Raw genomic sequence first — 23117 nt, 5'->3', positions numbered from 1 at the left:
CTTCAGGTAACAGCTTTATATAGAGTTGCACTGTGCAATGTAGGCATATCAATATAGCCAATAAACATGATAGGTGATAATGAACCTTCAGAGCACGTAGAGTTTTTGTGATGATAGGCTAAAAACAACGACCTTGGGCCACAATTGGAAAACAACCTACAGTGTATGCCTAGAAAAAATAGTATATGGAAAAGTGTTAGCTTGTACTTTCCTGTTTATCAGCACAAAAGGCTGTGAATATATAGCAATATATTGAGATGACAGGACTCAGGACTATCTAGGTCAAGTTCAACAAGCAGTTGCTATAATCTATAAGTAAATTATGTGCCTATAAAATACCAGTTATGGAAAAAACTGTAAAACACTGATCTATCTCCTTTTTCAGGAATTTCAACACAACATAAGTGGCTAGCCCTTATAGAGTAGTTCGCTGTATCAAAAACTAACCCTGTCTAGAACACAAGGGTGAGAGCCGTCCTCCTCGCTGACATGTCCAAATGACCACCACTCCATTCAGAATCTTACACAACAAAACTCTAAACATGGCATGTCTTCACAACACTAAGTATTGTGTACTGCCTGTATAGGAACATTAAAGGAACTTGTGCAGACAAGCAGAATAATGCAACTTCAGAATGTGGCACATAGATCTGGGGACAAGAAGATTATCTGGTTTGGTCTTGTGGCTAAATTCCTGCAGTATTTTAAGTGCAAAAGAAGACTCACTAAATTCTATTGTTTCAGCCTCAGTAAGTAAAGCTTGGCTTATTTATTCCCCAAAGTTGGAGGAGTTATATCCCCAAGGGACACTTGTAGTCTGATTTATGAAAGCTCGGTGCTGTCATATACTTAGGTGAGTGCAGCTATACAGGTAGCAGTGACTTTAACGAGCACAGTCAACACCCTCTCCTGCAGGGAGCAGACTGACTGACAACTACAGTCATTTGTCAGAAGACGGCTAAACTGAGCAGGGCTGTGAACTAAACTCATGAGCAAATTAATAAGACAGGTTAAGCAAAGTGGGTGAACCGAAGGTGGGCCAGGTTATAACTATGAAAAGCCCCAAAACAAACATATCTCACTTTGTACTGAACAACCTTCATAACAGAAATTCACAGTATTTCTTAATGCAGTAGATCTTGTAGCGGCTGAAACTGAGTCAGTTTAGTTTAACACAGATTTTTGTTATTTTGATGTGATTCTTAGTAACTTCTTCTTGTAGAACATGCCAGGGGCTTTGTGGCATATGTGTACAATGGCTCTCTCATGCTTTTCAGCTGTTTATAGCTGTAGAATTCCTTAGATTCATATAGTACAACTTCACCAGGAAAAGTCTAGGTAGTCACCTTGCTTTATTTACACTTTAGCATACCTGGAAGGGAACCAACTTGCCCATTTCATTGGCAAACACTTTTTTTTTGTTCCTTTCAAAAAAAAGTACATAACAAAATGTTGAAATGCCCCATGCAAACCAAATTTAAAATAATTTATTTAAAAAAGAATGGTGTTCCCAATTTGAACAGATGATTTTTTTCCCCATTTTTAACATCTAATATATATTGAATTTTCTAAGTTAAAAATATTTTAACAAAAAATAGGTATCATTCCATTAAGAAAATGTCAGAGAAACCCTTTTTGTTGTTGTCAGAAAAAAACTTTTTTTATACTTTCAGAATACTTGAGTTTTTAAAACAAATGGATTTTTCATCCAAATTAGGACACTTTTCCAGCCTGTTGGTTTTTCTTCAGTATCTAAGCAGCAGTTCCCCTTAAACCATGCTATACTTGTAAAAGTCAAATGGGAATGTGTATGTCCCGTACAAAGACAGGAAAGTTTACCTCTAAGTGACCTTCAGCATTTCATGCAATCACTGCATTCTGGATGGAGACACTTATTCTAGATGAACTGACATCAATTGAACTTGAAATAAAGTTAGAAGAATTATAGTACTTTAATCACATCAAATGTATACCTTATTTATCCGTTCAATTTAGAACCTGATAAAATTATGGAAATTGAATAAATGCTGACCCTTCTTTCCTATGATCAATGTACAAAAAGAAATTCTGGCAAGAGGAACCACAGAGGACTTGTGGAAAGATAGGGTGGCTTTGCTGGCCACAACAGGCTACAGCAATTGTCTATGTGTTGGTGTGGTGGGAGGAAACAAAAGCTTTGTAAAGTCAAATTGCCAGTGATCTTGCAACCTAGAGACCGTCCACAGTTGCAGGTTGTAGAGAATAATCTCTCCCGAGTGTGTAAATGCATCTCAATTCCTTTTAATGTTAATGGAGGATAATACAGGCATACTGTCAGTCTAAGGGGTTTATTTTACCATTAGAAACTCTTTGTTTTTACAGCAGTTTCAGAGCACCTTTTAATAATTTGGAAGAATATTTTTAATGTTAACTATGTCTGGCACCATGACACCGCCAGGTCTCGTATTTCAAGCATTTCATGTTTGCCAAACACATGTGCAAACTAAGGACGCCAACAGGGAATTTAAGGTTAACTTGTTCTTTTATTCACATTCATGTTGTTTTTTCTTTTTTTCCTCTCTACCAAATCCCCAAGATCTAAACATTATCATCTTTAATTTTGATTTCTTATGTGCTTAAACTGGGCTGGAAAAAGTAATATTTCCTTTTAACTGCTCAACCCATGTTCATTCTTGGTGCACAGGGAATGTATAATTTACACAAGCTAGACCATACGTTTGCATAAATACTGTGGAAATTTATTCTTGTTTTATGAATACGTAATGTAAACAGTATTGGTATTGTACTCAAGGTGCTTTGAAAAGTAACTTAGTCTTCAGAGCTGTACCAACAGGGAATGCAGTGCTAACGGATGTAACATTTATAGAAGGATTTTCATGAGGAGCAGTTGGCTTAGCAAAAAGATTAGTAACAAAATGCTTACGGAGAACCACGGCCTGGGTTTCTCTCTAAGTCTTAATCAGTCAGACTAACACAGGGTCCAAAGGTGCCTTGAGCTTTTCTAAACAAATGCCAGCTGCCATGAAGGGGAGTTTGTCTGAATGAAAACAGATCGCCAGATTCTGGCTGTATTAGTTTCAGTGGGAGTTTTACCAAGATTTCAGCCTGTAAGAACACTTCAATTTTGGCTCCAAAGAGAGAGCTGTAGTGGGAAAATATTTAAGGAAAATTAAATAACAGTAAGCTGAGTATCATGGCCTGGAAGTAATATTTAATGAAGAGGTGCAAGATGAAGATTATGAGGCATAGAAGGGAAAATGATGCCATTTAAATACCAAAACCTTAGGGATATACTAGCTATTAAATGAAGATGAACAGCTCTGCATCTGTGCTGGACTTGAAACAAACCATGGTTTATAGGGATCTGTTTAAACTCTCATGTTTAACTGATGATCCGCAGCTAACTCCACAATGCAGATGCCTAATGAGCAGATATCTATGTTGGACAAGAATATAACTGAACATATTTAAATCATTTGCTAAGAAAAATAAAATTTTATGAGAAAGGAGAGGTGCAGAGACAACTGAAGGGCCAAATTCTGTTCTCAGTTACACATACGTAATTCCACTGATTTCAAATTCATGTACGACATGTAAACTGAGAGCAGATGCTGGGAAAAGAAATAGATTCGGTCTGAATTTGATCAGTCTGCCTCAGCCTGAGACAAATCAGAAAAGGTTTGTTTATGAGTTTGTTTCATTGAATGAGGGTCACCTGCACCTTTAAGATGCTATGAATCAAACCATCATTTATTAATGATGTCAATTAATTTTAGCTACATTAATTATTAATTTTAATGCTTAATAACTCTAGATCTGATGGGGATTAAAGCATCTGTAAAACACTGTGGACCAATTTCTGTTTCAATCTCTGCTAGTACAAGTCAGCATATTTCTCCAGATGTACACAATGTATAGTATGCTATTAAAAATCTGGACTAGGCAATATGTACATCATTTATATCAGAGAATCCGGGTGGCACTTTCACTCTCAAATGTGACCACTAAAATATGTCAATACCAATGTATAGAAAATAAAGTGAGGATATTATTTTGATATAGTTTCACCAAACTTGTTATCAACTGTTTATGTCAAGTGCTTTCCTGAATTATGTTTGATGCAGTTTACACTGAGGTAAACAGTTTTCCCATCTTTTACCTTTTAACATTGGCAGCTCAGTTGTCTTTCAGGTGCTGTGTTAGGTATGCTAAAACACAACAGTCAGAGAAATGATACTTCTTATGTAGGAGGAAGGGTGCAGAGGCTCCCTTGTGCAGTATGAAGACTTATATCAATCCTTAAATCAGAAGCAACCTATTTAAATAAAGAATTTTTTGTATTAGAGTAAAAAGTTTGATCACTAGGGTAGCAAGGCTGAGGTGTTTGCATTCGCTTACAGTAGTCTATAGACATAGTGTGTGTATAAATGTTCATGTGAAAACTCATATTCAAAGAAGTCATTTCTCTTTGTACTGGAAATTAAGTGTTTCCTTTGAAGAACCAAATGTCAGCTGTTTGCTTAGCAGTGCAGGTTTGGTTATTGCTTCTCAGTTTAAACCAATAATAGACTTCATGCCTCCATCCATATCCAAATTCACATTGATTTTTATTCTTAAGAAATGCGGAATACCTTGAGAGAGCACAAGGAAGTTGTGAGAAGTGATCTGAGTTCTTGGTTTTAAATGGCTCTGGCATAAGACAGATTTTTAAAAGATACACATAGAAAAGATAAGACACAAAAGGGCACGTTGCCAATAAATTTACATCGTTTCTGATCCTGACTCAGTGCCTGCTCCTCCTTTAATACAGTGACTGGACAAATAATTCTATGGTGAGAGGCAAAATTATCCATGTATTAGAAAAGGATGCTGGAAACGTAAAGATATAAATTTAGTATTCCATGGCATTAAAACTTCTGTGACTAGTTCAAAAAGAATTAAAGGGAAAAAAGCCCTAAATGTGCACCCAGCCTAATCCAAATCCATGTCAGACGTATTTTTGTGGTATACCAATCTGGGGTGCCACATTCAGTTTATTCCCTTTTTAGGCCTCAGTGGAGACACTACGTGCTCCAACTCCATCTGAATTAGAGGTTTCTATATAGTGTGTGTCATTCAGTTTTGTGCGTCACAGTGCACTACAGGGCCCACCAGATCTTAGAAGCTGGTGCTTCTCCCTTGCATGCACCCTAACGCTTGCTGTCGGTCACAGCTGCAAGCAGCATAAAGGGCTGCAGACTCCTGTGGTCTGACCCGCTGTGGTCGCTCTGATGTTCTTTTACCACACTCACTAATACTGCAGTGAATTACTCTTAAAGATGTACTTCAGCTTGTGGGTACAAATTTATTTCCCTACTATTCCCAAACACCACAGATCAATCTTTTAAAGAAATCATTTACTCAGTCTCTTTGTTTCATGAAAATACCACAAGGCATAGGAAATAACCTCAGTAAGAGAGAATAGACATCCAAGAGCATCCTTGATTTTAGTGAGTTGCCAGTAAAAGAGAGAAATGGTTAAGGGGGGTGGGGAGGGTTATGATTCAGAGTCACTGACTCTGTTGTAACAATGTCTCCTTTATCATGTCTACATAGATCACAGACCCATGCCAAGAGAAATTGTCAAAAACAACCAGAAAAACATCCAAGCAGGCATTTGGAGCAACAACATTAAAGCATATTCAGAGAGTGTGTAATGCACGCTCGCACACATTGCTGCGCAGTCTGGAACTCAGTGACCTTTTTTAAGTCCTTGCAAGTTCCTCTTACTGGGCTTGGCCTATTTACCAAGCTTCAGTGACTTGTGGTTCTGACCAGTTGTGTTTGTTTCAGGAGAGAAAAGAGTTTACTTCAATAAATGTGCGATATGAGCGTTACAGTTTCATGAGGTGCTTGCCAAGATTCTACGCGTAAATATGACATTTAATTTTTTTCTTTTCCTTTGGTCATTGTGACAACCTGCAAGCAGCTATGGGCTCAGCAGCCACACTCTCTAAATAACTTAAGATTAGTTGCACTTTGAGAAATAACAGCTGCAGTCAAAATGCCAGTACAACTATATGAAGAATGGAAAGCTCTTTTAATAGTATATGTGTCTTCAGAACAAGAAATTACCTACATCTTGACCCTCTGCAGCTCCTTAGTGGAGTTTCTTGCAGAATTCACTTTATCTTCATCATTAAGAGGACATGCATTACTATTTACTGCAATTAGTCAGTCACGAGGTTTCCTCCTTATCTGCCTTCTCCAATTAATGCAATTAGCCAGTAACAATTTCTAAATAATAACTGCTTACTAATATAATAATAAATACCAGGAATGGAATTTTCAAAGGAGAGTAAGGAAGTCAACTCCCATTGAGGGTTGTGTTTTTAAAGGAAAGGGTTCACACGCAATTGTTTTTGTGGAGTATTACTCACTAATTAGTAGCAAACTACAGAGCAGATTCCGCAATTTATGGAACTGGCTGCTAGCTGTAGCATGATTCTCATCAGACTAATAGATTATTGATTTTAGGGAAGAAAATTACTTCCCTTTTTCTTTTTCATTAACAAAGAATCAAATTGAAAAACAAATGGATTTCTAAATACAGCTGCATTTTGGGTTCTATTCCCCTCAAAACTTAAGTTGAACAGGAGGGGTCCTTAAACTCTCTCTCATTTCTTTAAGTTTCTTCTATCAGGATTTAAAAATGGATTTTCAAAATGCTGAACACTGCTGCAGACACTGAGCCTCAATTTCCACAAACCTGATAGGATCAAGTCTGGCATCTGCCTGATTCACAACCTCCTGCTACTCCTACGTTACCAAATTCATCAAGAAGATTTCAGATGTTTAAATATGGACATTACATCATTTCGGACATCCCTGAGTGCAATGTGACACAGGACAACTGAGACAGCATTAGATACTTATGAATTGGGATATTAATATTTTCTGAAAAATAGCAAAGAAGGAGAACTCTACTAGTGGTAAGCTTTATCCCTTAGCCATGTTAATGAAAGCAAGAATATACATTGCTTAGGACTGGAAGATGAAAATTCAAGTCAGAAAATAAAAATTAGTTTACTGGACTGTACAGCTGATAGTTTAGTCACTTTTATCTATTTTCTAAAGATGTCTGAAAATTTTGCCTTCCCAAATTCAAACTGTCTGCTAGTTTCCTGGGAGTAATCAAATTATTCAAAAATACAGCTCTTAAATAGCAAATTATATAATACTTATGTTTGACCAAAAGTGGTTTATAGGGGCAGGGATGCCTTCAAGCCAATGTGTCTCTGACCACAGTTAGAGCAAAATCTCTGCCACTCACATTTATATCCAATTTCTCGTAGGCTTCAGATGGCATGTGGAAAAAGAATAGGCATACTTCAGGCATGTCACCTCCTTGTCACTCACCTACTCTATTTAAACATTTGACTGTTTAAATACAGAGAATATTGATGGCTTTTCAGTCTTTTGCACTTCCAAAGATGGTGGTTTTCATGTTACCATAAGCCTACTTATTATGAGATTAACTTATCAACAAGTTATTTCATCACTACCTGTTTATCAGATGAGAAGATGCTTTCAATAAGTTAGCCACCCTAATAACTGTATATCTGCAGCCTACCTACAAAATACACTTTCATAAATCTAATTCTACCTACAGCTGAAAGTAGAGAACTGGAGAAAATACATGCTTCACTTCTGATTGTTTGAGAATCTCCTTCGCAACAACCTAAAAAGTTGGGAGTTGAGCTTCAAAACCAAGATTGTGTAAAAAACCCAAGAAGTTATATAAGTAGATTCTTTTGCAAGGAGGCAATAATTAAATCATATTATCTAATTATATCTCTGTTTCAACTATAGTGTCTGGGGAAGGAAAAAAAAAACATTTCTGTTTTTATCAAAGCAGCAAACAAATTAATTGAAAAAGGTGCTAGTGGAAACTGTAGAAATATATATCCAAAACTCTTATCGCCTTCCAAAGAGCCAAGCCTTTGAAAATAAAGAACATCTGCTGTGAATTTTCTGTGCCTAAATTAGGGACTGCAAAGTGAAACTGTTCATTTTTTTTTCTCTGCCAATAGCAAAATCCTAAGACCTCAATAATTACTCTTTTGTATAAGCTGCAGTTGTGCTTACATACCTGCACATCTTCAGATGAGAATATTTGGGGAGATGCAACAAAAATGCATCCATGACAGTGGGATTTCTGACTTTGTTTACTATCTAACTGATCTCTCCCTCATTTGAAGCTTGCCAACAATCTTGGCCTGAAGTGAAGCTTATTCTAGAGGGAAAAGAGAAAAAAATTAGTGATGAATAACAACATTGTTTGGAATCTAACATTCTCAAACAAATGAAGTCTTCAGAACAAGGGGTAGCAAATATTCCAATTTTCAGTGTCAACATCACTGAAATGATGTGTAATATCAAAAAAATTACTTTGAGCAAGTTGGCAGTGGCACCCAGTGAAACTTATATAACTGTCTGAGTTCAGAAGAATACTTGTTTGAATGCCAGTGCTTTCCCAGATTGTGTCAGGCTCTCCTTTCATGGGTGAAAGAAAAACCAAAAAGCCTTTCCCATCAAATGAAAATAAGCTGATGTTCTTAATTTTTTTCATTAATGCTAGATAACAGGGAGCTATAGAGAAGATTAGCTACTTCTTCATGTTATCTGTTGAAAGGGTCTCCTGTTCCAGCCCCAGATCTTAACATGATCCATAAAGTGGAGCCTAGAATCTGAAACAAGGAGGAGCCCGGCATGTCAAGAGTCATCTATCATACAATTCATTTAATGCAATCCTTTCAACAGCTATGCTGCTAAAGGCAGGCCAGCCATGTTGCATTTTAAAAGGGCTATTTTTGCAAACAATGTTGCCCAAAGCATTTCCTGTTCTTATCGCTCCTACAGCAATATGTCTGGAGCTCATTACCAGTAGCCCTACTTTCAATAGTCAATCTTTTTGTAAAAGATGTTCATTCATGTTTTCTCCCCTCATCTCCACCAATTTGCCTTGTGAATTATCTGATAATATATCACTGCTGCACTGATTCATTTGATAAAACACAGACCTATTCACGTCTCAAGAAAATTTGTTGAACAAAAGGCAATTTTCTTAGACCACCCACTCACTGAAAATCTTTTCTACCTTGCAGCTAAAAGAACTAAAATCTTGAAGGAATCCATTTGCATTATACTACTTGATGCTTGTTAAGTAAGTAATTAAGTGGCCATGTTGAGAAATCAGACTATGCATGTTTTTTGTTTCTCTTTTAACAAAAAGTATATACTAAGAACATTTGGTAACAATTTTATGTGTATTTGGTCTGCGCTGATGGCCCCTGCATGCTTGCTGCTGTGGAATTATCCTACTTAAATACAATATCAAAAGAACAAAATGACATGCACATAACACATTTTGGAAGATTGGAGGATAAAATTAAATTCCTAAAAAATGTCTTGGAGATATGGATGAAGGTAAACTAATGACTGGGATTGTATAATATGGTAGGAGAAGGGAATTTATGAACTAGGCTGTCTCTTTCAGGTTCACGTTCTCATAGTCTCGTTGATGGGACAGGATGAACTAAAATGTTGTAAGTTGTGGGAAACCTGAAGCAAAATATAGAAAAAAAAGGCTTCCACAAAAGCCCCAGTTCAGCAGGAGATGCAAGAATGTGCCTCTCTTTAAGCATAAAATTAGTCCCATAGGGTGAAATCCTCTCTTCACTGAAGTTACATTTCAAATTTCTCAGAGATTGCCCAGGGTTCAGAACACTGCTCTTAGCCACTAACGTCAGATGTCTTTGTAAGCTGAAGTCATTTGCTTCCATGTTCAAGTCAGGAGACTTTGGAAGAAAGACTTTTCAAGGAGAGCTTTCACATAGGAGTGTTGCAAGTGATTCTCACTGAAAGCTGGTGGGAATCTTCTGACTGCCTCTCTGCTGCTTTGAGCAGCTAGAAGTTAGGCATAAGGAAGTAGTATTCATACAAACTCCATGAGGCAATATAATTTGCAATTCCAAGTGAGTGTAGAGGGACAGATTTCTTAGTTACTTGACTGGAATTAGCATCTGAAGGAGTTTACCTCTCTCCACTGAGTTTGCAGGGATCACAGACTTTGATGAGTCCATCCATTGACTGCTATAGCTCCTCTATGGCCTTAACAGCCATCCTGGGGCTACCACCTCCACCCACTGCCAGCCCCTGCCCTAGTGATTGCACTAGGCCCTGCACCACACCATTTCAGCAAGCTCAAACAGCAGCAAGTGATGCGCTTCCTTGTCAGTGTAGTTTTTTGATGATCTAATGAGATGAACCTAATCTCAATGCAGGGGCTGCTAGAGACACAGTGAGATGACATGATCAAGGATGAGAGGTAAGGTGGCACTACAGCAACCGCTGGAATGTTTTAGATGCCAAGAATGAATGCAACACTGAATTCAAGTCTAATACACAGAAACTTGATCTCCAATTTTGTATAGCATATTGGAAAAAAAAAAGTAGAAATCACAACACAATCTAAAGAAAGGTGACTTCTAAGATCCTAGGCCCAGAAAGAGTTAGCCACGTGTCTGTGTTTCTCTTTCTAATTGTTCCAGTATGACACTCCTAGGGACATATTACCTGGTAAGGGAAACACTGTCATCAAAGCCAGATGTCACATAAGAACACACAATTTACCAGGAATATTTCTAAGTGATAACCAAAAAACAGGTAAAAATAACACATTATCTAATCTTGAGGACTTAAATTTTATGATGAAAGACCTTTTAAGTGTGTTCAATAATTAAAAATAAAGGGAAAGTTCATAAGATAATAGAAGTCATGTAGATTTGAAATTTGCACAGGCTGAGAAGGTCTCCTGTATACCAGTTACTAGAGGGTTAAGATCATAATGGGTACTTCCTAAAATAATTTAGCTAGACACATGTTTTGCCTGTAATGGGCAAGCAGTTACTGGAAGTAGGCATAAATGTACCACTATTTGTATACACTATAAAATCTGGAGAAGTGTTATATTCAGGAATTCCCCAACACTGGCTCTGCGATTTGACTCTCAGATTTTGACCTCTTTATACTCACTTTGCTCTAATACAAACCCAGTCAACTCATCTGAGGGATCTGATTTTTACAGTGTGAGATTAGAATGAAGCTTTATTCTCTCTAGGGTGTTTTCTAGGTTGGGAAGTTAGTGTACTGTAAACCAGAAGGGCAATATACAGCATCATAAGTGCTTCTGACCTTGTCTTCATAGGGACAATTTGAAAGCCAAGCAGTCTGCTATGCCTTCAGCACATGTTAGCAGGAGCTTGAGGGAAAAAAAAAAGAAAAAAAAAAAAAGAAAAAAAGGGTTTACACAGTGAGAAGGTATGAACCCAAGATGCCCAAGTTAAGAAGTTAGTTTCCCAAGTCTCCTTGCGTTATCAAAGATTGGGACCAGCTCCTCTAGAGGAATGGGAGTCCTCCTCTTCCCTCCTCACTAAATGCACTGGGGTATGCTGCCATTGCACCAGCCAAAAGGAAACTAAACTCTTTTTTTCTTGCTAGTTCAGTTTTAACCTCAATCAGTTCCTGGATCTGCTTTAGCACATGGCTGTACAGATGTTATTGTTGGCACAAGGCAGGGAGAGGTGGAGAGGAGCAGCAGAGCAGGATCGCCTTTTTCAGGGGCACAGAATTGAATGTGCTATTTTTTTGCACACTAATTTTCCTGTGCGAACAAGTCTTGTCCCTGAATTTCCTCTGTTCCTGGCTATTGTTACTGACCCACCCAATCATACATGTGAGAAAAGGATTAGGTGTACCTTGTCTATGTCCATTCAAAACAATGGAAAAATCCATAATAAGTTCTATAACTAGAGAATTAAGAATATTTTATATTGTTATAGACTAATGGAGCTGAACCTTGATACAACACTCATATTTTTAATGCCAGCATCCCTCAGCACAAATTAGCTTATGTCACACTTGAAGCAGAAAAGTTAGGATACTTCAAGAAATTTCTTTCTGTGTTATTTCTGCCTGGGTTCTATTAAACCCAGAAGGTGCCAAATATCTTGCAAAAAATATTTCTTAGCATTAGTTTGAAATGTTTTCATATAATAATTATATTTTTTCAGAGCTTGTCCCAAAACAAATGCTGAGTACTGAGAACATCAAGGATTTAAAAAAGAAAAGTTGAAAAACTTTTGTAAACTTACACACTTCAAGGTAATTTAGATTTTAATCACTATAGCCTGAAACAACTCTGCTGATTTCATTGTGAGAGGAATTACATCCTGCATATTCAGACATGTCACAGGACATATACATTATGAGAGAGTTTTCAAACCACTGTTTTCTCTTCTCAGGGATTCATGATCTGAAAGTTATGCTTTAACTTTTGCCCAGACCACAGTGTTTTACATGCTTTGTGTCACATTTTATCACTTTTGTATCACTACTTTGTATTACTAATCAGCTAAATTTATATGAAAATCTTTCAGGTTTGAACCGGAGCAAACTTTGCCATGATACTGGCAGAAATTCTAGTTTTGCAATAGAAGCCCAAACAGGGCAAGTTTGGCCTGCTTTCTCTCCAGAAGTTCAATGCAGGTTTGATGGAAATATTATTTTCAGTTATATCTCCTGTTTCTGCTTTGTCATTACTTTCTCAGGATTTTTAATCCATGGCAATTCACCTACAGTGGTGATCATCATTTTAGTGGTGATTTTTTTTTATGACAGCTGTTTTGAAAAGTTAGAAGTAAATCAATTCTACTATTGAGTTTAGTCATGTATTCATCTTTTGCTACATGCTGCCATTTTGATTTGCTACACTATGAAAATTACTGAGTCTATATGCTACATAATATATAGGAAATTCCTTTGTTTAATTAGTTCATCCTGAGTACATTTTCTTCCCATGAGCAATTTGATTAGCTTGTTTAAAATTCAGTCTACAAGACCATATGAAGTGACTAATATGAAAGGTAAACTTGTATTTAAGAAAAACAACATCCTAGGAAAGAATAGGAAAAATTCCCACTGGCAGAGGTCTCATATTTGGAAGCTGATTTTCCCATTTGTGTCTGGGAACAGTGTTGGAAATGAAGTCCAAAGTAGCAAGATGAGCACATAATGTTAAAAAGCATTAGTTTATACAGCAATTCTTACTGGGTTTTGCCCTTCAGTTGTGCCTCTGAGAAAACAAATTGAATTTCCTGATTTCAAATGGCAAACTCTGCTATTACATACTTCGCGATTTCAAAGAGCATCTGTCATCACACAAAGACAAATACATTTCTTGGAGAAACATCTGGTGCTTTTTTAAACAAGCCCCAGGCCAGGTCTGTGCAATGAATGAAATATGTACTATACATAGAGTGTTATTTAGTGTTGCTTTTCATTTAATCAACTGCGTGTGGAATGTTTGTATTGCGTTAACTATCTCTAAAATATTGGCTCTCCAACTACTTTGGGCTATTGTTGATTAAAAAAAAAAAAAAAAAAAAAAAAGAATTGTGCTGTGAGTATAACAACAAAGAGCAGTAAATCAGCTCTACTTGATTTCCTAGTTCCTTGCGGGATATCTGTGGGAAAGGCACTAGATCTTCACTTATTTTGCTTTTAGGAAGGCAAGTGCTTGTTTTTTGTGCTTGCATGAAAATGCTGCATTACATTCTGGCTAGCTAAATTTACGATACAGAGATGAATATACCTCATCCAACTCCACCCCTACAATCAAGCTAATATCAAAAAGCTGAAATGTTGTTCAGAAAAGAATACAGAACAGGATAACCAGCATAGCACTCTTCTCTAAGGACCCATTTTCATCTTCTGACAATTTTGGATGCCTCTTGCTGTGATACCCCTGAACTGGCTGGTAGCAGGGTCCAGGCAATATGCTTTTCTGATGAGATGCCACAAGCTCATTTTTAACACTGTCACTCTTCTCATGATGAATTTTGAAGAGATAATAGATATCAAAGAGCACCTCAATTGCAATCTGTGGTTAGGTCCTACCATGACTCATGTCTGACCATTTATTTTGCAGGAAAGTTACAAGCAGAGTGAGTGAAGGGCAATAAAGTCACATATACGTGAGTAAGGAAGCAGCTGGGAAACTGATACACAACATACTGAAAGTTAAGATGAAAGCCAAAAAGAGACGAGTGTAGCAGAAGCATGGAAAGGAGAAGTATCTTGTCCAGACCATATGGCATGATCATAATATGAGATTCATATCTGGAGACAACATTTCCCACTTTTCTTGACACAAAAGCAGTGTGCTCTGGTTTCAGTTCACTTGTGGGCCCTATCTGGGTGTTTTTCATCTCTGGTCCAAACATCTTCAAAGTCTAAGAGTCCCTAGATACGATATGGATATGAGGGCACATCTGACTTGAGGGCACCTTGGACTTACTCTACCCTTGAATGGCACCCATCTTCCGAGTAGAATTATCTAGTCTATTTATTAATCTTACCTTTCTTTCACTGCAGTGAAAAGTATAGTATTTCATCTGCATCTCCTACATTCACATCCTGCTTTTAGGTGAATGGTTCAGCATTGAGTAATGTAACTAATGCAGTAATGTAAATATACTACATACATTTGGAGAACAAGGAAACAAAATAGCAAGTGTACATAAATAGATAAGTCATACAGTACCAGAAAACACTGCTTGGCAGAATCAAGCTTAGTGTATGTCTACATTAAAATCAAAACAAAACAACAAGGACAAACAAGACCGTAGAATGCATCAACAAATAATTGGAACACAGATACACAGATCTATTGCTAGGCAATGTAACATGCTTCCCACTGAAGTGTTTTTTGCAATACTGTCTGCGTATTACATTTTTTAACCCGATCCTCAATGATTGCCTTTTATCAAGGCTCTCAAGTAGAGCAGTAATTTTGGAATGAGTAAGAACTATCATGTTTCAAGGCATAAAATGATCTCAAACTAACAGGGTTAGTGAGAAGCTTTTATGAATACCAAATCACTCCAAATAAACTACTGAAGATTTTCTTGCACATTCTTCTGAAGTAAGTGAAATATGTTAATGGTGGGCCAAAATATTGGACAAACAGAACTAGTGATCTGAGTTAGGTAGCTTAACCTTATCCTCTACAGATGGAAAAAAGCATTGTACTTCTTTCGAGCTGAGTTCTTTGAGTGAATATAGTATTTTAGGAAGAAAAATATTCCTTTAGGACAGTAACAGCCTGGCTAGCAGAATAGTATAGAACTCAATTTCAACAATAAACTCACATTACAAAGAGCCTTTCCATTGTCTAAGCCAATGACCACAAAGTGTTTGTACCAATGCCAAGTTTTGCACGGACAGGTCTGTGTGGGCATTAGCAGTGACAAGCTACAATGATTTTTAAAATAAATTTCTCATCAGATGCTAAAACAGTTTCCCATCACTGATCTGAGATGCTTCATTTAAAATCTAATGGCCACTAGGTCTGGAATGTAGAATATCTAAGATAATATCTAAGATAAAACAATCAAACAGTGGAGCCTCATTAGTTATCTGGTCAGAGACCATGCAGATGTTTTAAGATTATAAACAGCAGTGACCACAGTAGACCAATTGACTCGAGTGCAGAACTTGAGATGGTGCTAGCATCAAAGTCAAGCTGCCAGCCTCCAGCATCCCCTGCACATTACCTTCTTGTAAGCTGCATGTGCACTTCCTGCCCTTCATAGGGCCATCGCTAGTAAAGTTAGAGTCCCATGCTATGATCGGGTCCTACTTAAGGGAGACATGTAGGTTGGGGACATTAAAAGGTTTTACCCTATCAAGAACATCTGTTCCTATCCCTTCCTCTCACCACTGGCTCACACCACTTTTCTCCTATGCAAACAGTTACTTCACCCCTCATCCTCTGTAGCAGCAGCCGCAAGTTTCCATGATCGTTTATGACAATTGTCCAATTGTCCCAGTATAAAATTAACCTCCGATCTGAAAAAACCTTCCTTCTCATGCTAAATGTGCAAGCATGTATTAGGCCTCCATACCCAAGTTTGGATTCCGGTTCAGCTATAGTTCAGACAAATTCAATTATACAAATGAAATAACAAAATTACTTAATTTCCTTGATGATGTCCCTATAATGTAAAGTTATCAAACTCAGCCAAACAAAAGGTTAAATAGACAGAATTATCAGCCCGAATTATGGATGGCTACATAATGTTGGTACAAACAAAGGTAGTGGGGGAACTTAAAGCACGTAAACCTGCAATTATTTTGCTTTTAACTAATGTAAAGGAAGGAAAGACTGAAAAGTGGAAAAAATAACTGCAATCTGACCTATAAAGTAAAGATATAAAATATCCTACAAATATGCAGTTCTAGGTATAAGAAATTCATATATATGTTTCTTTGAACACTGAAAATTGTCTGCTTTCTCTATTATTTCCACGAGCAACAGGTTACGCTGAGGGACAGAGCAGACCAAACAACACCCCAAGCAAGGCAAGGGAAACTCTCATTGCAATTAGGGAGAATTAGTCTGAAAAAGAACCTTAGTTTCTATTTAAGTGATATTGATTGCTTTAAAATCCTTTCTTTTAGTTTCCTCTTTTGGGATGTTCCCATTTGTAAATAGCAAAGCATATCCATTGTATACTGATGTCCAAAAAGCCCAACAGCGTCGCTGCAGCGGCTCAGCCTGGGATGTGTGGGCGGACCGGCATCGGGGCACATCGGAGCAGCATCTGGAGAGGGGCTCCAGGTCGGCTTTGCTTCCCCCCTCATCAGGGCTGGCAGACCTCAGACACACCATCCTGCCTACCGGTAAACAGCCTACCAGGATTTATTAAGGCTTACTTCTAATTATTTTATTTGCACTGGCTTATATTGGTTATGTTAGAATATTTTCTTCCTGGAGAAGAGAGATGTCAGAAGAAGACATGCAAGCTAAAAAACAGGGCAATTATACATTTTCAAAAGACAAACAAGTGGGGAAAGAAGCCTGACGTGGTAAAACCCAGCAAGTCAATGAAACAGTCCTCAGAGGTAGAGCGATGCGGTGGGAGAGCAGTCGGAGAAGGAAACGCTTGCAGTGTGATTTCAGCAGAGGGAAGGAAGATGTGGGGAGATTTCCGGAATCAATCAAAGACATTAATGTTTTCTTATCCTAAGGTTTGGGAATGTTTTAAATCCCTTTCATTTCCTCATTCTTTACCACTGGCACAGTGTGAGCTTACTCAAGGTTTTATACAGTTTAGTGACTAATATGTGGTAGGTACATTGAAAGATATTTCTTTTGTCTTTTTAATCAGAAATTGACCTCATGGGGATATTTCCTATAACACCTATCAATAAAATGAAAAGTTATGGACATGTTGTATCATAATTGACAAAAATTACCGTGTCAAGAAAATAAATATGCTGAAATACACTTGACACGTACTTAAAACTCCAAGCATTTAAATAAAGACCTGTTAACTATACTTTTCTAATTCAAGTTTCTATTTTGACAAAACTGTTCCATTATTAAAACTGGTTGGGATCACTACTTTTCTTTGAGAATACTCCATTAAAACCATTTTCTCCTATAAAATGTATTTCCATCAGGTTTTATTGAAAACCTGGTATTTTTTATCAGAAAGTGCTTCTGGTAAAAAAATACTATTTTTCAGTAGCTCTTAGTATTCAATGGAAGGAAAACTATTTTTGAAAAACAAAATGAAGCAGCTCACTCTGTTTTTAAATAGAGGAAATATAATCAAGCAAGACAGCAGTCCTCTTGCAAAGGATCAAGATGTTAAGAAGCCACTCACTACAGAAGTGCATCTGAACTGAAAATCAACAACCTAAGGCCATGTAAGGGTGACAAAATACCAAGGCACAGCAAACAAAAAGGAAATTTACATTAAATTAATCCCACATTTGAAATTTGTTGTTCTACTGTTTATGTTAATTTGTTTTAGTTTGATAGAATCAACAGTTTAAAATGGATTAATATAGTCATGGAAAGAAGCATAGAATAAACAGACATGATGTAATAAAGTAAGTTAACTCTGAAAAGCGAATGGCTTTATCACTTCTTTCTTCAGTACGTGTTATGGATATACAATACATCTTCAATATGTACAGATGAAAAAAATGTTTTGTGGAAATTTTAAAAAAAATCCTAGAAGGACAAAGGAAATTAGGCAACACACCTGGCACACAATAGTTATTGAAATGTAGATGAAAGTATATGTTCAAGCTCTGTTATTAGTCAAAATTTAGGAAATAAAGGATGTATAATAAAACCCTCAAATGTTCCCAAAAGCTAACACAGAAAAGCTTATCTACAGTACAAATCCAAATGCTAGCTTGTGGGCATTCTGCTGTATACTGTAAGTAACCCTGATGCTCAGCAAGTACCATTTTCATCCTTGTATTTACATTATTATGCAAACATCATTACCCTCACTGTAAACCTTGCAAAACGGAAGCACAGAGCCGTGGGGACAAGAAGACGGGTGAGCCTCATTTTCCTTGCTTTGGATAGGAGCTCTGAAGCTCTTTGGCTGCTAGCTTGGGCTGTATTCCCCAGGAGCGCCTGGCGCAGAGGTGACCACCGGCCCCACAGCTGGCTGCACCGTTGAGCACTCGCTCTCCTACTGAGAGCTCCCTTCCACAAAGTGTGGTCCCGCAGGGCGAATGAGTTTGCTTACACCTCTTTTTTCTTCTTGGTTCCAGGTCACCTTTCTTTGACCTTACATGGTCCAGCAGTTAAAGGTGTCTCTTCTACTATATAAACTGTATAATCCCTTTGATTTGATATACCCCTTTGATTCTCCTTTTAGTCTGTCAGTTTTTACTTTTCTGAAAAGCCTGAACTCTTTTACTTCTTTATAAAAATCTTTGTCTATTATGACCTTTTGATCTGGTCAGATTTTTTTTCCATTCTTTGTCATATAGTTGGAAGATCCATTTGTTCTGGCTTCAGCCAATGCTGCTTCTCATTCGCATTTAAAGTGCCAACATTTCTCTTGGTTGAGTTGATTAGAGCTTTACCATATATAAGCCAAAACATCAACTCAAAGCCATCTCTCAGGATGCTGAGACTGTGCATACAGCAGCAATTTTATCATGTCAGCCAGAACTTTCTTGCTGGCCATAGAAAACTTTCACAAAGTAGCATCCATGAAATTCCAGTGAAGAGCACAGCAATAATTTGCAGCATATATACTACTAGTATAACGTTTGAGACTATCCTTACTAGTTATTCTGGAAAACTACTACTCTAAGCACACAAGCACTATTAAGTAGTGTATCAGACATCAGATAGATGGAACTAAAAGAAACTTTTAATTTGTAAAACTTAATTTTTAGATGGTAGTTTGAAAACTTTTAAATTCTTCTGAAAAAGATAAGAGTCGTCTTCTCTGTTTTGGTTCATCTAATGATATAATCCCATTTGCCATATTTATTTGTCTTAACACCAACACGCTACAGACATCAAATCATAGAAGAAATCTCAGTTCTGTTAGGCCCCATTTTAGCACAAAGTTGTGTCTGAGAAACTTCTGTTTTCACATTATTCAAAACTAAACTACATATTCCATCAATGGACCAAAAAAGTAAATCAATTCTAAGAGCACAATCACTTCAGTACTGCAAAATGTACCAGGTACTTTTTGAACAATGGTGTTTATACAGTACTGACATGATTGTAATGTTGAAGTGTACCATAACTATCTGGTCATTTAGTTTAAGAGTAACTAGGAAAATGCAGCTACTTATTGGAGTTGTTTTCTTTTCTCTATTCTACCAAAAATCTTCTACAAGGTAGAAGAATGTACCATTATGACCATCTAGTCTAGCTCTTCCGTAGCACTGCTGCAGCATTTTATCTCTGATTCTTTTAAAAATCCCAGAACCCTTGGTCAAGAAACACTCAGGTTTAGAAACCCCTAAAATTTCTAAAATTCCAAAGCACTCTAGAAAAATGATCAAAGAAAAGGTAGAATGCAGATATCAGTCAAGAAATGTAGACATGTAATAAATCTAACTTCTTCTATCTTCTACGTGAAGCTGCACTTGGGAGACTCTTCCAATCTGCCAGGAAGGAATACCAAAGAATAAACTAAAGTCTGGGGAAAAAGTGGTTGTCAGCTGGTCATTCATGGTAAATTCTCTTAATTCACATGAGGAAGTTTCCTGTGACTAAATGAAAATATACGTTTCTATGAGAACAGACACAGTTTTGACAGGATCTCAGATAAATAACTGTGCGTGAAATGATGTGTCCTTTAGATAGTCTAAGCAGCAGATTTACAGCAAGATGAAGAAGTTCAAAGTATGATACAGAACCAGTCTTGACAATGTGAATATGTTATCACTTTTAGCATCTGCTGCTGTTATTGCAATGTGCACCATTTTCTATTCCAATGCAGAGGTACAGGTACAAGATCTCCAGTTTCCTGAAAGCAAATACTGAGTAGTAACTCTCCATTTCTAACGCAGACAACACCATAGACATAAGGATTACACAACAGGCTTCTTTGCCATCTTTATGTCTGTGCTGCTGTCTGCATTAGATCAGAATAGTACACATTGCAATAACAGTTCTGTCAAAGATGTTCTCAAAATAACTTGCTGTAAAGAAGAATATGTAGACAGTTCCCCATATATTCTTCCTAATTTCAGATAAAGCTCAACCTATATGACCAAACATATTTTTGATAAGAAGTGGCAGATCCCTGAATTTCTAACACTAGATCCTTTGCTGGCATAAACATCTGTTATTCTAATAAAGCAATGGCTCAGCTTAGTAAAAAATCGAGGAAGGCATTATTCTTCTTTCTCCAGTTTCTGAATTCCACCCTTCTGAAATGTCTTTGTACTTTCAGCCCTCTTGACTGTTACCAGAATGATCAGTCTTCTTAAGAAATGTAATTAAGCTACATAATCTCAGTCATAGAACCGATATAGCTGTCAAGTGGTCCAGTCCTAAAAGTCTCAGAGCTGCAAATAAGTGCTCAAAATATCAATTAAAAGCAAAAAAAAATGAAGTGCATCTCCCTTCTGATTTAATCTCTTCTCTTAATTCTGAACATTAGCTTAGCTGAATTTTTACTAATACAAAAATCCTTTTGCTAAGGAAAGAATTCATGATTTAGGCTTTTTTGTAAAGCCACAAGGGCTTGATAATAGGGCTTGATAGTTGATACATACACATACATAAATACATTTATACGCATACACACATATGTAAACTGCACACTATTTCCTCATTTCTGCTGTGTATATTACAGACATAAAGGTGTGGAATGTTTTTAAATGAAGGCTTTACATAGAAATAGAATTGGCAACAATATACTTTTTTATAATTTCACAGAACTGTGCTGAGGAGGAATTACTCTTATCCATTAGATGTTTCAAAGCTAAAATTGGACACCAAAATCTCACAAAAAACAAAGCTGAAGGCACAAAAAATATTTTTTTTTTTAGCTTTGATGAGAATCAAGATGATTAATCTGAATCTTCCCAAGAAATTCCATAGTCTGGATTTAATTTCTCATACTATCATTTATCAAGATAATTATATTTAAAGTATGCTCTTCTAAGTAGCAGTATATTCTGAATAAGTAAGGAAGATTGATAATAAATGTAGGAATAGCAGAAAACTAAAACAAAATTAGGAACCCAATTATATTTTTTATCAACACAGTTTGAAGCTTGATACCTTAGAAGATTCTTGTTTTACTCTAAATTTAGAACTGATAGCATTATAAACAGGTAATCTGATTCATCTGTACTCTTCAGAGAACACAGTTTGGTCCCAAAATGTAATGAATTAATCTCCTTAAAAGCTTCCCTATGGAAAACTGTTGACTCCAGAGCATTTAGGATATGAGCATCACCAGATGTGTTATCCAGATACTTCTACACATTTTTCAGTGACATTATATGTAGCTATGACTGACTCTTTCCAAAGGTATGGCCCTCAGTCTTTGCTATAAGTCACAGCAATCACTTACAGGGATTTTACACAGTAACTTACAGTCCCAAAGTGTAGAAAATACAAAGGAAAATAAAGGACAGTTCAATTCCAGGAAAAATTCACATGTCTTGTTACAATTTACATTGGATGTTAGGTAGAGCACTGATGTGCAGTATTTAAGGAAAAACGAACCAGGATATGCCTCATGTTCTGCAGCGTATGCTAGACTATTGCTACAAGACAAAACTGATAACGTCTTACAAAATGTCACTTCATACTGAATTTTATTTGCTCTTGTTGTCAATTATGCATGTAAAAATAGGCTATTTAGACAATAAGGATGTCTAAAGATATGTCATGTTCATGGTTAAATATGTTAAATGTCACATTAAAGATGACACAGTTATGGCTCAAGGCGAAAACACTGTCAAGCTGCCTATGACCCAGATGTGGTATATGTCATCAAACTGATTGTTTCTGTTTGATTGTAGTTTATAGCGTGTAAGATTGCATCTTATCTCCTGCAAAAGTGCTGCTTACCATGAGAGAATTTTTTCCCCACTTCCAGTATTTAGTTTCAGCTATGTCTTGTTATAGCTGCTGACAGACATTGAGAATATGGAATTTCAGTTAATATGTTAACTATCCTTTTATTTGAAAATATATATATATATATATATATATATTTCCCAATATATATTTCCAGATATATATGTATCTGAGAGGAAAAAAAAGAATAAAAGAATAAAATGAAATTAATATAGGGTGTACTTCCCAGAGGAAATCAACAGCACTGCCCTGTCACCTTGTTACAGTAAACAGATGGAGAGCTCAGATTTTTTCACTAAAGTCTTGTTCCATATATTGTCTGCAAATAAGCTGGAAGTGCTCTTCCGGTGATGATATTCACTCTTAGACATTGGCTTTGTCTTTTTGTTAGAGAAGAAAATCAGCACCTTTTGTATAGAAGCTTAAATAAATTCATTCTTCTCAAAAGTCATTATTTGGGCTCGGGGCAGGGGATGTCATTCTTTTCTCTTATTTCAGTTTTTTATTTTTGCCTTCTAGTTTGCTTCCAAGCTTCAGTAGCAGTTGACTCAGGAGGCTACCTCTGGAGTAAACAATTTTCAGTGGTGATTTATAATGTTATAATTATCCTTAATATATGGCTTTTTAACACAGC

The 23117-nt window shown here is 36.7% G+C and overlaps 1 protein-coding gene across 1 annotated transcript in view; it reads right to left on the bottom strand.

Moving 5' to 3' along the window:
- Nucleotides 1-23117, bottom strand: part of LOC134135923 (uncharacterized) — a 69340-nt gene that overhangs the window by 10138 nt on the left and 36085 nt on the right.

The sequence above is a fragment of the Rhea pennata genome, chromosome 2 (genome assembly GCF_028389875.1).
Source record: "Rhea pennata isolate bPtePen1 chromosome 2, bPtePen1.pri, whole genome shotgun sequence".
Taxonomy (NCBI): domain Eukaryota; kingdom Metazoa; phylum Chordata; class Aves; order Rheiformes; family Rheidae; genus Rhea; species Rhea pennata.
Note: the sequence above shows the minus strand (reverse complement) of the source record. Positions and strands in the feature narration are given on the sequence as shown.